Consider the following 17,157-nt stretch of genomic DNA (forward strand, 5'->3'; position numbering starts at 1 on the left):
CACTTCAACACTTCTCAGAGGGAAAATACTGGACCAAGACATTTTCTGTGTACTGTATGAAATTCCTCCAACTGAGAGTCCAGTCTTAGTTTAAAGTCTTAAACATCTAAAAGTTATACAATAATATAATAGAAAATACACTTGCATCATCATAAAATGGGAAGAAACTCTACATACCTGAAAGAAGAATGAGAGCTTCAGTCAGCAAAAGATACAGGGAAACACTCTAATACTAGCTTTATTGGGCACACACATGTGGACTTGGTCATCGCTGAAAGAACAATGAACCAAAGCCACTTCCTGTACCCCTGCTGTACCCCTGTGATGATGTGGCACTTCATTAGCTATGTGGGTTGATCCATGTAGCTAATGGGTAAATCTAGCAGTGCATCAAGCAATTTACACTATGTATAGGGACATTCCAAGGAGAAAACATAAGGTTAAACAAAAGAGAATAGGGGGGGGGGCAATTTCCATCTTCCCAACATGCAGTTGCGCTTCATAGAGCAACAATAGAAAGTGTGGATTCTCCCGAGACTATCCAAGGGGGCAGGTTGATGGCCAGCCCCCAAATAGCCCCAAAATGGTGATGCATACTACGCCTGCCCCCCCCAAATATTACACTGCTTTGGTTTATTTGTCTATCAAATTTTATTGCAAAAAGAAGTCACTCAAATCATGTACAATCATATACAGCACATCATTAATACATTTATTTTACCGCCCCGTGTGCATCCGGTCAGTCGTACAGTACTATCGCAAACTGTACTACAAAGTTTGTGATAGAACTGTACGTCTGGAGGTGCTCGGACTATTATTTTACCAATTCATGAAGAAAAGAAGTCACTCAAATTATTGCATGCCAAAAGCTGCAATTTCAGTTGTGTTTGTTTCCATTTTCTTTATGCTTATACTGCACGCTGAACTTAAATTCAAGTTTGTTTTCCAACAACGTTCGCCCCGCAACGCTCAATGTCTGCCGCATAGACCGCTCTGATGTATAGTGTGACCATTGGCATCAAGACTTCATAGGATCACCTCTAATAAAAAGAGAAAAACATGGCGATGGCAGTAACAATTCGACAAATGATATTTTTTCATATTCATTATCTTAATTTAATTTTCCCAACAATACAAGTCAACAGAGAAGAGAATATGGGAACAATGCTGTCACTCCTCTTTCGTCATTCGTGGCCGGGAAAAATGCTTCCATTGGCCAGATTCAATGTGAAAATTCATAGGGTACAAGTTAACTTGGGTACGAGTTAACTTGAGTACGACTATACTCTGGTACGAGTTAACCTGGGTACGACTTGACGCGGGTATGACTTAACTTGGGTGTAAATTTTTGGCTATGAGTTGACTCGGTATGAGTTAACTTGGGTAGGAGTTGACCGGTTCCCATCCTCTGAAGGTGAACTCTTTAATGTCCAGCCTTTTACAAGGACACTTTAATGGCCCACACCAGTGGACTTTCCTCTGAGGGGGCGACTTGGTCAGGAGGCGAGTTTGCCAGGGGGTGACTTGGCTGGGGTTGACTCATCCGGGGGGCGAGTTGGCCAGGGGACAAGTTGACCTGATTCCGTCTATTACGTCCAGAAGTGTTTTGATGCATAAATTTTAAACGTTTCAAGGAGATAAATATGAACATGATTTTGTCAACGCCTTCAAAAACTGTCCACTAAATCCACCTAAAACATTGTTATTTCATAATTCCAGTTTCTCTGTAGACTCTCATTCATCACTTCTCTACTACCTCACAACCAGGTTGCCAACTGGACCTCAATATGAAGCAGTAAGTGAATCAGACCTACAATTCATGTGATAAAACAAGATTTAAAAACAGAAAAATTTTGAATGATTAAGAGTCTTACTTTGTTGGTCAGGGGTGACTCGACAGCATTTTTGCCTCAAGATAACCTGGTCCCCCAAATGTGTCACTCCAAGTCTTTCAATTCATCATTGGTTAGTGAAACAATAGCTGCTGAGGATATCTAAATTAAAATGAAACAGTATGTTTGTTTTACTACATGTATAAGGAGATCTAGTTTTCGTTGGCATTCTTTTCAGTAGCACTAAAAGTAATGTTGGAAAAGACACTTCAGTCTACAGTCAAATGTTATGGTGGAAACCATTACACATAATCCTTTGCTGTAATATATTAATGGTTTACTTACCACCTGTCTCGTGTCCATGGACTACCTTCTGCACTTCCCCTTCATCAATTGGCTCCGCCTTTCTGTCCTCTTCTGTTTCCATTGTGCTCCCTGCATATTTTGTAAATTATTGAAATTTTATTTTAACCACTATGATGCACACACAGATTCAACATATTTCAAATGAATCTATAATGGGATAAAACTTCAGAAACCTTGCCACCTAGCAATACCCAACTTGACAAGAATGATTTTTATTATCTTATTTTTATTCTTTTCTCTTTCAGTCTAACAATTTCCTGACTTTATTCCAGAGAAATATAATAGGATTCAAATCCAATTTGTGGTGTGTTTCTTGTTATTTGTAAATTACATTTTGGAGAAAATGGGGTAAAAGATGTTTGTGTACATTACATGTACGAATGTATTTCACATTCAAGATCCTGTTGTACAGTTTTAACACATGCTGCATCTCTCAGTAATTGCAAGTATTTGTATCAATGTTTTTGTCAGGTCTTACTACACACGGCAATTTATTTTTAAAAGGGAATGAATGTAGACAAATATTGTTTCAAACCTGCTCATGTGTGTGTTTTTTTCATAAAAATCCCTTTTCCAGAAATTGTTTCAACTCATGTGCAAGTGGGTTCATATAATGTTGTACAATCAATTTTAGTAATCAGGTTATCTCCACGAATTTTATTTGTATTTTGTTAGAATAAATCATGGTCTCCACCAGCAGAAATAGGTACTGGAAAGGGTGTCTGACGTTGTGTACAATGTACGTGTACCTCAAAATCCACAGTAGGCCTACAGTGATCAAGTGCGCATGTGCTAACTTACATGTAAGTGATTAGTCTGAGTAACTTGGACTCTACAAATGGCCTTTTTCAACATCTGGACATGGTTGGGTGATAGTAGGGTCAAAGTGGTTATGCTATATAGCGTCAACAAGTGTCAACACTAATAAGTAGCATCAACCACTTGAGTATACCCTCAAAATCTGTGAAAGTGGTGTTATCATATTTGAAAGACAATAACATGTTCCAGTGTGAAAGAAAAACAGGGAAGTTTCTTCCAAATTCAAGCAGAAAATCAAAAATGTTTCCCGAGATGTATGGGGGCCGGCATCTTTCTTTTCCTGCCTTCCAAACAAAAACAAGATGGGGGCCAGTTTGGCTGCATGAGCACCTCCACATTTAAATATCAATTCAGATAAATATGATTATATTAAATTTGATATTTAGAATCCTAATTAATATTATAAACTACACATTTCAGTACAAAGATGCTGGAATGACTTAATGCTTGTTGACGTTAAATAGCATGACGAGGTCCATGTACTGTACCTTCCATAGGCTTTTGCTTCCACTAATTCACTTCTCTCAATATAGCTTGTACTCCATATCAAACTCCTCCAAATTCATCTCCAAAATGGTCCTTAAACTGTATAATGTTCCTGGCTTAGGAACAAGTGAGAATCAGAGATTCCAGTTATGATGCTAAAGTTTACTCACATTTGGGAAGAAAAAAACAAATTTACCCTTTAAATCAGAAACGGTCTTGTCATCGAGCATGATGCCATCATCTTGTTCAATTAGCAATTTGAAAGGTAATGTCCTGGAGACAACACATACTGTGTGCTAGTCTCTAGCAGACCATTCACAAAAAGTATGCCTTGTCAATACAGGCGTACTGACAACTGATTCTGAGCGCATAATGTCCGGTGTACAGGGAAAGAGTTCCATATAAAGGACACCACTTGTCACTCGGTGCACAAAACCCTATAGGACTGGTCTGAAAAAATTTCAGCGTTTTCCAAGTAACGACTTGGTTTTTTCCCTCCTAAATTCAATTTTTTGGACATGTTTTTGCTTTGTGATGGCTATTAAGTCACCGAAGGGAAGAATTATGGGTGTCTGTCATGTCCGTATATGGAACCCTTCCTATGTATAGTTTCAAGTTTCAATGTAATCACAGCTACTGGACAAAGCCTAGGCTATAGAAGGCACTTAGACCCTACTATCTCCTGACCATGTCCAAATGTTAAAAAGGGCGATTTGTAAGAGCCCAAGTTACTCAGACTAGAAAGTACATGCACAAAGGCATAGGAGTGAACATGGGGAACATACGTTATCATTAGACAGCAAGCTGCTTAACATAAAATATTCAAAGCCAGTTCTCGTGCAAGGCTGACCTGCAGTTCAAACAAGTTACAATGAAAATATAAAACATTAATGGTCTCTATGAATGGTTGAATTCTTTCATATAACTGAAACGATTGGTAGGGACTGCTGTAAATGTCTTATCTTTAGGTATGACTGCAATTGCCGCAGCGCAAGTTTGACTTCAATCCTTTCAAACACCCCTGCAGAGTTTACTAGTTTCCCCTTCACAAGCTGATTGTGTGGCTTTAAATCAAATCCACATTTCAAGGCAGGTGGAGTATGGCGGAACCGAGAAGAAGTCTATTTCACACTTCCCTTGGTGGCAGAGACTGGGCCCTGTTGTTGAGCTGGGATTGGATTCAGATTGCAGTAGCCCAATTTGATGTCCGCTTCCAATGTTTTAGCCAAAATGTATGGGTCGCACAATGATGAAGTACCATTGACTTCGATGGCACTGAATACTCTCCATACTTCTTGAAATCCAAATTTGTATACTGCAAGTCCAAACTGTACGTTCATCGACAGTAGACAAACAGCATTCAAAGAAATGTCAAGATGGGATAAGGCGTTCTGGTACTGCTGCACTGCCCTGTCCTCTTCTTGAAGTTTACCAACAAATGACCCCAAATCAAACCTCGCTATTTTTCCTTTTTACATGGTCTCGATACATCATCATTCCTACCATTTCTAAAACATAGAAAAGCAAACATGAGCAGAAATCCCAATCAATAGGCAGAGAATCATAATTTCGATGAAAGCAAGGAATGATGAAAGCATCAAAAGAACATGAGGTACATGTAGCACGTGCATATGCGTGGCTAACTGGTATCATTAAGTAGGGAACATAAAGGGAACCAGGGAAATTCTAAAGTCATTTGGGGAAGTATGCACCTGCTCAAAAAAAAGAAAATGGTGCTCTCATTATAACTTATGAATATTAATTTTTTAATCCCAGGGGGGACAAACTTAGGGGACTCTCCAATTGCATCCTCTCCTTCCATTGACGACATCGTAGCTGATGGTTTCCAGTTATCCCAGTTGGTTAGATCGCTTCATCAAAATGATAAATAATTTTAAATGATTAAAATATTCCTTTGCAAAGTGAGTTTTATGAAAGTTCAAACTTTTGACATAAACTGTTCAAAAACAAAAAAAGTCTGTCCAGCTACCGCCAGGGTAGTGTAGAACAGCGGCAAGCAAATATTTGCATGGCCAATGTCAATGGTTGCCAATCCAGTCATAGCACTGACATGAAGGCATTGTCTCATTGTTTCAAGCACCACAATATACTCCTTATTAGTCTCTGTGAAACTGCATACCTTGAAGCTGCTGCCAACCCTTTCAATTTGACAATCCTCAGCACTTGGTAGCATTGTCATGCAATGCATTATGAATTCCTTTGGCCAGTTCTGTAGGAACTGAGGGATTGCCTGTTCTGCGGTTGTGAATCTTTGTTTGTACTCACTTTGACCCGATGAGCCATCAAAACCCTATTTGCAAATTAAGTCAAGAAAGAGAAGACGTTCATCCTTTGGTGCCTTCTTAATTAGTTTGTGGATGTTGTCCTGTCGTTGTTCCAATATATGAAGGGCTGTGTGATCTAAAAGACTGTGGAGAAACTTTGGCAGAATCTTCGCTCACATTTATATTTTGTGGGTAGCACTTCTGCTTTGCCCCTCAGACTGTATTGTAAGGCGGGTAGACATCTGCCTTTTCTCTTTGGCAGCTGTTTTCAATGTTTGATACGTAGACTTTGATCCAATCTCATTTTGCCTATTTTGGCACAGTTTGACCTTGAACTGGCCCACTGTTCACTTGCTGATGTTGGCATTCCTCCTCACGGTCTTTGCATCGAGACGAGGTAGTAACCTACATGTCCTGTCGATTGCCGAGGGCCACATCTGCTGGAAGTTGCATGGGGTTTGTCTCATCCCAATCATAGGGTTCCTGACTAAAAAGGTAGATGCCTATCTTCCAGCCTCCCAACATACATGTATAACCTCACTTTCGTGAGACGACGCTGACAACAGATGGTGTCCGGTCCGGAGTTTCAAGTGGTACCTTGCCAGGACCAAGCATCGCTGTACCCTGGACCGGCCAAAGGGAGGGAATATTAACCACGCACTGTCCTTCTCCCTAATTAGCTAGGACCAAAACCAACGCACCACGGTCCCTGCTAATTAAGTGATCCCTGACCCGCAAGCGAGCAAATACTCAAAGCGGGATGACTACGTGAACTTCTCTTTTATCTCAATTATCTAATACATGGGGATGGAAGTATTACGATGCCGCAAAATTTAAATGATGACAGGACACTTCTATTCATAAACACATATAAATGCATTACCCAGTAGAGGCAGTGCATATGAACCATATACAAATTACAAGATCAAAAGAAGATGCTCACTATGTCAAATGAAAATACAGATCTGATACCATCAACAAGCACACATTAAAAAAGTCCTGCATCAACAAAAGGCTTCGGCTTCACAAAGGTGCACGTGTACTGTGATATTTTGGACTCCTTCGAACAAGTCTTTGAGGAGAAAACAGACATTTTCAATAAAGTTTTTTCAATATTGTAAATTAATGAATGATTGCATCCGCACAAGAGAAAAAACACGAAAAAGTTAAATGGGGATAACATCTTTATCAATACATTTCCACAGTTAATCTCCATCTTCACTGCAGACGGTGTTTATGGAGAGGATACATTACTTTCAATAGTTCCTAGGCTGTTGACCTCCCAGGCAGAATGAGATGCATTGATAAAAAACACCAAACCAAATCTAAACTGTGTATAAATGTACACGGGAATACATGTATATGGAAAAAAAAGTAATGACACAAAAATACAACACTTAATACTAAATTACAGTTATACAACCCTGCAGATATTTCATTAGATAAACAACCTACCGTACATAAACTGTCAAGGTTTTCAATAAAGCCCAATTGGCAGCTGGATCATTATTAAATTTGATGAGGCAATTTGAAGTACAGGTAATAACATCACAATTAAATTTATCTCCACAATAAGAAAATATGCAATTAAGTTAAACTTATGTAGATTGAGGGGAAAAAACCATCAGAGAACTTTGTGTAACCAAAAACATAGCATTATTATCGCAAGAGCTGAAACAAAAGGAAAAATGGTGCCAAACCTCTTTAGCTTGTAAGACTGTACAGGGATGGAAGTACTATGATGCCACAAAATTTAAATGATGGCAGAACACTTCTATTCATAAATACAAATAAAATGGATTACCCAGTAGAGGCAGTGCATATGAACCATGTACATATTACAAGATCAAAAGGAGACGCTCACTATGCCAAATGAATATACAGATCTGATACCATCAACAAGCACACGCTAAAAAGTCCTGCGTCGACCAAAGGCTTCGGCTCAAAAAAGGTGCATGTGTATTGTGACATTTTGGACTCCTTCCAAAGAGTCACCAGTACCACTAGAATTAGGCTACACCACACACTGTTGGCACTTCTACATGCTGGAAGAATTGGATTGTAACCTTGTTCATACCAGAACACTCAAGCTACACCACACACTGTTGACAATTTTACATGCTGGAAGAATTGGATTGTAACCTTGTTCATAGCATAACACTGTGTATCTGTTTCTTTGAACAATCATACAATGAATGTAGAATAGGTGATGTGTCTTTGGCATAGCACAAAGGATTTTCTTGAATCTACCCAGCCAAACAAAAGTTTGTTCACAACTGATGGTGTTGTCTTTCTCCTCAAGATGATCATCAGGATGGTACCTGCCTTTGCATTCAGAATCTGCGTGGTTCCGAATGAGCAGACGATCAATGCACTTTTGTGGTTACAACTACAGTACATGTGCGACCAAAGCCATAAAAGTGGAAGTGGTTTACGGGCTACGACTATATTATCTAAATGGCGCATATTATCATTGACGATAGCAATTTTGGTCCAGTCTTCTGGAGATATCTGCTGGTAAAATGAACGGAGCCAAGGACAGCAGGATAATAAACACCTGTGATGGAGACTCAGACCCGCATGTTAAATTCTAAAATAAAACAAAAACAATAGAGAATCACACATACTCATAAGAGATATTCCTTCACATGGTGCTACCCAACGCCTTTCCACCTATTGCTTAATAGAGACTGATCGAAACGTTTGTTGTGTTGGCTTTTTGTTGACAATCTTGGACGTTTCATGACATTGAATTGCCCACAACTCCATTTGTTCCAAACCTTGGTTTACAATTTCGCATAGTTGACTAATATAGAAATCAACGAGGGATTCCCTTAGCCAACCAGCACTGTAGTTATCATAGATATGTCCCAAACACTTCAACACAGACAATTTGGGCCTGCTATTAATCATGGCCAATTGGTGGAATGACAGAAAATCTTTGGTTTTCTTGTCACACACTGCAAGACTATATAAATTCTTTGCGTCAGTTCAGGCCCACAAAAATGAATAAATTTCTCCTCCTTTTCAGTAATGGTGAACCATTTTTCTGTGATGGCCGGTGCAGAAAATAGTGAAGCATTTTCTTTGGTTGAATCAATTTTTCATCGAAAAACTAGTATCCTGCAGCGGAAACTTCACTTGTGAAAAGAAACACTGATGTTTCATGTACATTGACGTCACTGCACTGTATGATTCTGTTGTCCCTTACCAATGTTTTGTAATGCCCAGTTTCTAAAGATTTGCCTTCGTGGATGACGGCAGACTGTAAGTTGTAAACTGCTGGGGTATTCTTAATGCAGAAGTTCGACAGATCCAACACCACACTTGGGGTGACATCTTTTGATGATTTTCATATGTCGGCCCCCTACATTACGGAGTCTCAACAACTGCACAACCAATAGCATGGGACAGTTCACAATAAGAGCCCTAGTGATTTTGTACAGTTGTCTTGGCCACAACTATCACAATGAAGACCAGTTACAGCTTCCTCTTCAAAGCATTTTTGCAAGTAGTTACCAAGGTTCACTTCCAAACAGGAACAGGCAATACACCACATGTCAAATTCTCAACTTCTGTGTTAATGTTACGCCTAACGCTTTTTGGGATCTCAATTTCATTGCGGACAAGACCAAAAACATTCTTCCCGTTCCCACGCATGAGAACGGGATGGAATGCCTTGTTGTTCCTTAATCCCACCGTTCTTTCGTGTGCAGAACAGGCCCCGTGCTTCACGTGTGTCTGGTGTGCAGCGCGGTCACGGTGTGTGAACATACACTGAAACCATTCTGATCGACCTTTCGCAACAAAAAGTGTCCGATAAATGTACATATTGGCGCTCACGGTTTGATTCCCTGTGGATACGGAATGCTTTTAAATCTGTGAAACATCTTTAACCATACTTTTACATTTCTTTTGCAGGTGTATCTCAGGGTAAAACGTTTCTGCAAATTGATGCACAGTTCAAGAGTTTCATGGGAAAGACGTGAAGAACTCCTGCCCTTTAAAAAAAATAGGTTTTGTGGCAGACGAAATGTTTGAGAAAGCTTCAATGAAATACAAAGTAAAACATCGGCCTGCATTTAATGGGCAAGAGTTTTTAAGGTGGTACTCAGATCTGCCGACCTTCTGGAGTCAGAAATTGTAAATGGTGAGAGAGAAGTCTTGTATCCACTGACCAAAAGTTTACAGATATACAATGCGATTTTTTTTGCTTTGGCTTTGCTGTCCGACCGACTACAAAGCCCCCCATTTCAATTGTGTGCGCTTTGGTTCCCGTCAGGTAGTGGTAGTGGAAGGATACCTCTTTCCTACTTTAAAAAATGCATTCTTTTCGACTTGAATACCCGTTTTAGACAATGTAACTTTTTCTTGGCCTTATTTTAACGTTGTCGTAAAAATCCGAGCACCAACTTAGGCCATGAAAATGAAAATTTTGGATTTGCGTCCACCGCCTGCATTGTCCAAAACGCCTGGCCGAAAAAGTTCATTATTTAAAAAAAATTCATTATTTTCAGGAAAATGCAGGATTAAAAAAATCGATTTCAAATACTAAACCAGACAGCAGCAAAAGCCAAAGGGTCCAAAATACATATATCTACGCATACCTACCTACTGCATGAACGATCAAATTCTGTAAGACTGATAATGCCTTTGTGTAACTAAAACACTGACCTGGCCCGGCCATTTACATCTACATGCAAGTACTGCACATCGAGCACGAACATACTGTACGTGTACATGTATTGACACACATACGTGTATACATATACAGTACACGTACAAGCAGTCCGTTAGTGCTGCTAGGCCGTTCAGCTTCCGTCCCGTTGCCCAGCCGGCTGCGAGTATACAGAATGCGGCATGCAATCAAAACCTGTTCTGTTTGACAACTTGATGACCTCATTCGCCTTATATGGAACATAGGTTGTGGCTACCTGCGGCTGGCATGCCAATTATTGAACTGAATATGCATTAAGCTCAGTTGAATGTAGAGATAATTTAGCAGTGTCATGTACCAGGGAATGCGGTATATTGCATGTTGTTGCTGATCTTTTATGAATTCTTACTACATACTGTGACGCCGCGCCCCTCCAACAAAGGCAAGGGTGCCCTCCTCCTCGAGGCGCAGTGCGGCGCGTCGGATGGCACATCGGAGAGTCCCTGAGCGGCTAGGGATGAGTCCATTGGGACCGAAGTATACCGTCCCCCAAGAAAGTTGGTCTTCGTCGAGGTGGCTAATCTGATTGGTCGAAACTTAGTGACGTAACCCGGACAGACCTGACTTGAAATAAACTTCGCCTGGACACCTGACTTATTTACAACAATTAATAAACGGCTGGTTTATTCATCAACACAGTCAACCAATATACCAGCAGATGGCGCTTTCAATGGGAAGACTGTGTGACTAGACTTTTGCATCACCGAAAAGCCCCTTTACCCGCCAAGCCCCTCGACGACACACGCACCACTCGGGACTAGCCACAATAACGACCCAACGTACGAGGGTCTTACCTGTACGTCCACTCAGTTGCTCTGCTCAAACCACAGTTCAGGGTTTTTGTAGCAGGATGGAACGCAATACAAGGTTCTCTATAACGTGCTCCCGCCGCGCGTTACATAGCCTTCGCGCTACTGTGACCACACCGACGCATGTGCTCACGTGACCAAGCAGTGACTTTTGCTGCCCTATCGCGCTACGCACAAAGCTCGTTTAACACACAGTTATGTGCTCCTAACATCTGCCTCTGTTACTGGGCAGAGCGCCATCTATAATTTCCGCTGTGCGCTATGCCTTGCACCCTCGTGTCACAATACTTTGCATATTCATCGCACTTGGCCACACTGCACTCTGCACACCATCATATACGAAAAATAATGCATAATGAAAAGCCTCATGTTTTTCAAAATGCTCCGGACGCAAATGCAAAACCTCATTCTCATGGCTTTATGAATGTGCTCTGCTCGCCTTACGTACATGTACTTTTCTTGGCCTAAATGTACATGCAAAAGTCAAATCCCCACAAAAAGACTTAGACTTATACAGTACTTGCATTTTATTTTTCAAGGCATATGTCGTTTATTCCTGTTTGATACTGGTAATTTATTCATCGTACATGTATTCTTTTATTGCGAACCGGGTATCAAATTTCCAGTATTACATCAAAGATTTAATGAAGTAGATGAACCGAACAAGAAATTCAGTCTGTTTGGATAAGCCGTTCTATGATCGAGATCATAGAACTGATTTTTTTCATAATCTCTGAAGTATTTACATTGTTTGCCAGGTTAAATTTCAAGAAATCCACACATACACCTACTTCCCTCTGCTTCCAGTTGGTCAACATATTCAATTCCACACGTTAGTCCACACCCTCAAATCACTTAAACTCCTGCACCAGGCTTTCTTTTCTACTCTTCTGAGTACCCAGACCTATTCTAATTCCCTTCTTTCTCTGACTGTCTCTTATTGTCATCCCTATTAACCCTAACCCTCCTCAATCCTTCACCTGTTGGAGGACTGAGGAGGGTTAGGGTTAAAGTCTACAAAGAAAGCTGAGGACAGGACTTTTCTATTGCTACACTTTGCCTGTGTAACAGTTCATCCCACCACATTTGGAGCCCAGACGGTGCATCACCATTCAAATCTGCTTTCAAGAAGTCTCTCTTCCACAGATCATAGTTGATTGTCTCTTTTCTTTCTTTTCAAAGTGTCTTGCAGCCTCTGGTAATTTGGCAATATACAAATATATTTATGATTTTTAGTGTTAATATTTCTGTTGTATTTACATGTTAAAGCGTCTGCCTACAGTGGCTTACAGATATGCACACGTGGCATGTACATGTACCTGTCATTACCCTTCAATTCAATATTTCATTCCCCTTTCTCACAGGGATGACACAGAGGATATTTCAACAGTGACCAGGGAACCAAAAGATATAAAAACAAAGTTGTTTAGAAAATTGAGAATATTAGGTTCAAGCTGTAATCACTATGGCTATGGGTGGGGATGAGCGAGGCCTGGGCATTTCTGCATTGTAGCTTGCTTAGCAATTAGATTGAAATGGTATTTTATTTATTTCTTTCCACTGAGTTACTTAGTTTATATGAAGTTGTATAAGTTAAATGACGTTATGTTATTAACAAAACTGTGAGCATGATTAAACCTTAAGTATTTTTCAAATGAGACTACGTTATTGATGTATGTAAAATGAGAATGCATCCGAACCTTGGAATGGCCTAACATCAAGGTGTCAGTGGGGTTCCAAAACCTGGCTGACGGTGAAGATGTATTCCATACCGCAACTCTATAACTTGGGGGTGTTACAATTTGGCCACTAAAGTGGCCTGATCGAAGCATTGGCATGATGCCAAACACCATCCTACTCTGCTGATGCTTTGCTGAAGACATTAAGCAACATCCACTTGATGACCCACAGTGTAAGCCCTGCCAGATTCAGGGGATTTCTAGGATGTTAGCAACCTGGTGACTAATGATGCATGTGCATGCAAAAACAGTTCAGATGTTGTCTCCTCACAAACTCAAGGTGCCTTGCTGCTACAGTGACTGATTTGGTAGCACTTACAGGATGCCAGACACTGTCCCTTTATTGTGTACAGGAATATGAGGAAGACAGTTTGAATGGCCTTCATCAGTGATCCCCATGATGAGCAGACCTCTCACCAGAATGACCAAGTGGGTTGGATTTCCAGGATGCCAGGCATCATCTCTGTATTGCTAATACTACGGAAATGACATCCACTGACAGATGTTTGTTTCAGCTCTGTCGCCAGAGTGGCTATGTTGCTCAAAGTCCACTAGTCGTTAGGAATGCCTGATGTTCCTCCACATCACCAAAAGTTGATTGAGCTACAATTGCTGCAGTTGCCCTGACACTTTGACATCAAGTGAGCTGATCAGTGAAGCACAATACCACACTCCACGGAACAACAATGTGGCGCTGTTGAAAAGCATGCAGAACATCCCGACACTGGACACTCTTCAGGGGTGAAAATGTAATTCAGAGGAGTGAAGGATTCTTTGGTAGAGAGCATTCAGTTAGCTGCTTCTGGGTCACAGTTCAGCCTTTGAATTTGCTATCCTGAACGGAGTCCCTGAAGTATGTACCGCTGATGCTGTTCTGAAAGCAATTCAAGTAACATCCGCTGATAACCCTCTGTAATGTTACAAAGTGGCTTGGCAGTTGATACTATGCAAATGACATCCACTTACAAATGTTTCTTTCGGCTCTGTAGTGAGGGTGACTGTGTTGCTCTCTTACCTGGCCTTGCTGTTAGGACAAAGTCCACTAGCCACTAGGAATGCCTATTGCTCCTCCGCATCATCAAAAGTTGATTGAGATACAACTGCTGCTGCAGTTGCCCTGAAACTTTGACATCAAGTGAACTGATCAGTGAAACAAAACATCACACTCCATGTTACCACAATTTGGAGCTGTTGAACAGCATGCAACACTTCCTGACAATGGACACTTGACAGGGGTAAAGGCTTCAGTCAGAGGAGCGAAGATGCTGTGGTGGGGAACATTCAGTCAGCAATTTCGGGGTCATTGTTCAGCATTGAAAATAGCTTTAGCTGAATGAATTTGCTGTCCTGAGTGGAATCCCTCAAGTTGACAGCATAACATGGTAATAGCAAGTTATTAATATTGCAGAAGGCATGTATATTGCAGAAGGCATGTATATTGCAGAAGGCATGTATATTGCTGAAGTGGTGAGAGGAAGGGGTAGGGCTGGAAAAGCTGGGGGTGGGGGCTAATGGTAGTTAAGTATGTGACACAATAGTTGTATTAATTGTCAAATTAATTGTTGTATTCAGCTGATGGTATTTCAGAAGCTTTATCAAAAGGCAAACATTTTAAAAACCAACAATTTAAGTGTAATCTTTACCAGTGGTAGCAATGTTATGTTTGTGTTAGGTATTACCAGAGTCAGTTTTCAGCAAAGGGAGACAGGAAACGGGGATTGTAAATTTTTGGACCCTGTTCCTATAATAGAAGGGAGGGCTACATTTTAACTTTTGAATTGACCTTGGTAGATGACTGTGACATCGTGCTCAATAACTGTAGGGTTGATATTGTCTGAAAAGTGCAGGGTTTTGAGTTTTGAGGGAAATTATGAGGGGAAACTGTGAGTGTTATTACACATGCCACATGGTGGATTGAAATTTGCATGGTTAGTTTACCAGTAAGAAAGTCACATTTTCTCACAAGTTACCGTTTGAAAATCCAAAAAACAGGGAAATTGCAATGAAGAGTGTTGCCTTTGTAATTTTGGGGGACTTACCAGTTTTGCAAGATTAAAATCTCAAAAAACTGGGGGTCCCCAAGTATACAATCGTTGGAAATTGGGCCTGATTTCATGGTTAAGATAACTGTGGAACTTGCCGCTGACATTATTAGTCAAGCTAATAATTGACTCACTTTTGTTGGATTTAAATACTTAGTTGATGTTTGCATATATCAATCAAAATACTTACTGTCTGGCAACACATGCTTAATCTATAATCTGCATCAGAAGGTCACGTCTTTAAAGCTGGTTTTGATGATTACAATTATGAGATTAAGAATTGTTATTATGGAATTCCTCCGTCTTTGTAGTTTTGCCAATTTTTTGAAGCTTTGAAGCAGGTAACAGTGTTGTAGTTCAGACCATCCCCAAGACCAATCACAAAACCACACGCACGACTATGGACAAGACCAGTCACAAGTAACAGGGTGAACAATGAAAAAGGAATACTTTTCTTGCAGTTTATCTGAATAGCTTGTGACTTGAATTTGAACGAAGTCTTGTGTGTTGATCCTGTGGGGTCTTGAAATGGTTTCAACTACAACACTGGGAAACCACTTGACAAAGTTGCATGTTAAGTAAACGTCGGCTAGAAACCAGTCAACATCCAATGTGGATGAAGGAAATCCTTTGCTCAGATTTCTGTGTTCAAAAGATCCATAAAATTGGCCTCGCTCAACTGAGAATTGTTACATTCCTAGCTGAAAGCAGAAAGTCTGATTGCCTCGCCTCAGTTTTATATATCCCCATCCATGGCTATTTATTTGGATGTGCTATTTAATTTATTAAAGACTTATTCCATTCAAACGTTACTTCAAGTCCAGCGTGAAAGGTTGGAGAACTTTATCTGTTACATCTATAGTTCCACATGTACATCCTGTAAAGAGGCCACACACAGTGCATCATGCCCAGTCTTGAAGAACTGGGGCTGCTTTTTCTAACTGCATCTGTGTAACCTATGAGAATGGTCCACTATTTACAATCCACAAGTCCAAAGGACTGGCCCCAAAACTTGGTTGTCATTAAAGTAATTATCCAACTCATCACATCTCTGTGTTGGTTGCCAATACGGGGTTGGTACCTCCAAAAGGGTTCAGAAATTTATTAAACTCTCAAATTGTAAAATTTCCTTCAACTGTTTGCTATCTTTTCTTCAAACTGTCACTCTTTATGCATTTTGAATTTCCATCAAATGCTGCGAATAAGAGATGTACAAAAATATTGTCTGCATTAGTCATAGGAAATATCTTGAATGTGTACCATTCACAATATGATCATCACTAAATACTGGACTGCCAGTTGAAATAATACAGGAAATCATTTTGCCTAATTTCCTTCTTCCATCAACACTCTAACAAGACTATTTCCTTCACAAGGTGCTACACAAAGTATATTATCTACAGACCTAATTTGCTTGTACATCTATTACACGAACACCCAATAATGTATCTCTCCAGTCACAACTGATTAAAATTTCTTTGTACCAAATATTACCCTGCTTAAGATAACCTTTTGCATTTTCAACATGTTCTCTGCTTACAAACTAATACTGATAGTATCATTTGAAGGACACTTTCCTCTTCAACTTCACTGCAATGAACTAATCACTACTTTCACTTGGCAATGCTGCTACAGTATTTTTCAACATGGGATGGATGAAACAACAAATGGACCATGTGGGGACCGTGAAACGGACTATATGAGTAGTGCTGCAGCCTTCTCAAGAACCCAGTTTTTCCTTCAAGCATTGAAAAAGCTCAATTCCTCTGGAATATGACCAAACTGAAAATTTATTCATTGAGGCTTGTGTAACTATGTCTTTCTGACATAATTTCCTTTGAAAGATGTAGCCTATCAACCAATATAACTGACTTCCAGTTTCTTACACCAGTATTCAAAATTTCTCAGACATGCAGTCAGTAATGCAGTATTTGTCTTCATTACAACTTATCACTGTATTCTTTACCAAAGGATTTCAACAGACAGCACAAACATACTCATGACTTGTTATCACCAGTGCTGCAGACACCTGGAAGAAGGCAACAATGAGTCAGGTGGTACC

At 40.1% G+C, this 17,157-nt stretch overlaps 2 long non-coding RNA genes across 3 annotated transcripts in view; both read left to right on the forward strand.

The window, feature by feature from the left end:
- The window catches only part of LOC147798564 (uncharacterized), a 111,272-nt gene that overhangs the window by 24,542 nt on the left and 69,573 nt on the right, over positions 1-17,157 (forward strand). The window lies entirely within an intron of this gene.
- On the forward strand, positions 1,968-16,224 carry LOC147798567 (uncharacterized). The gene is made up of 2 exons (XR_015425831.1): positions 1,968-9,938; positions 12,679-16,224. It is a non-coding gene; the product is annotated as an uncharacterized LOC147798567 (long non-coding RNA).

The sequence above is a fragment of the Acanthaster planci genome, linkage group LG07 (genome assembly GCF_054643075.1).
Source record: "Acanthaster planci isolate LZ-2023a linkage group LG07, COTS_SCS, whole genome shotgun sequence".
Classification (NCBI taxonomy): domain Eukaryota; kingdom Metazoa; phylum Echinodermata; class Asteroidea; order Valvatida; family Acanthasteridae; genus Acanthaster; species Acanthaster planci.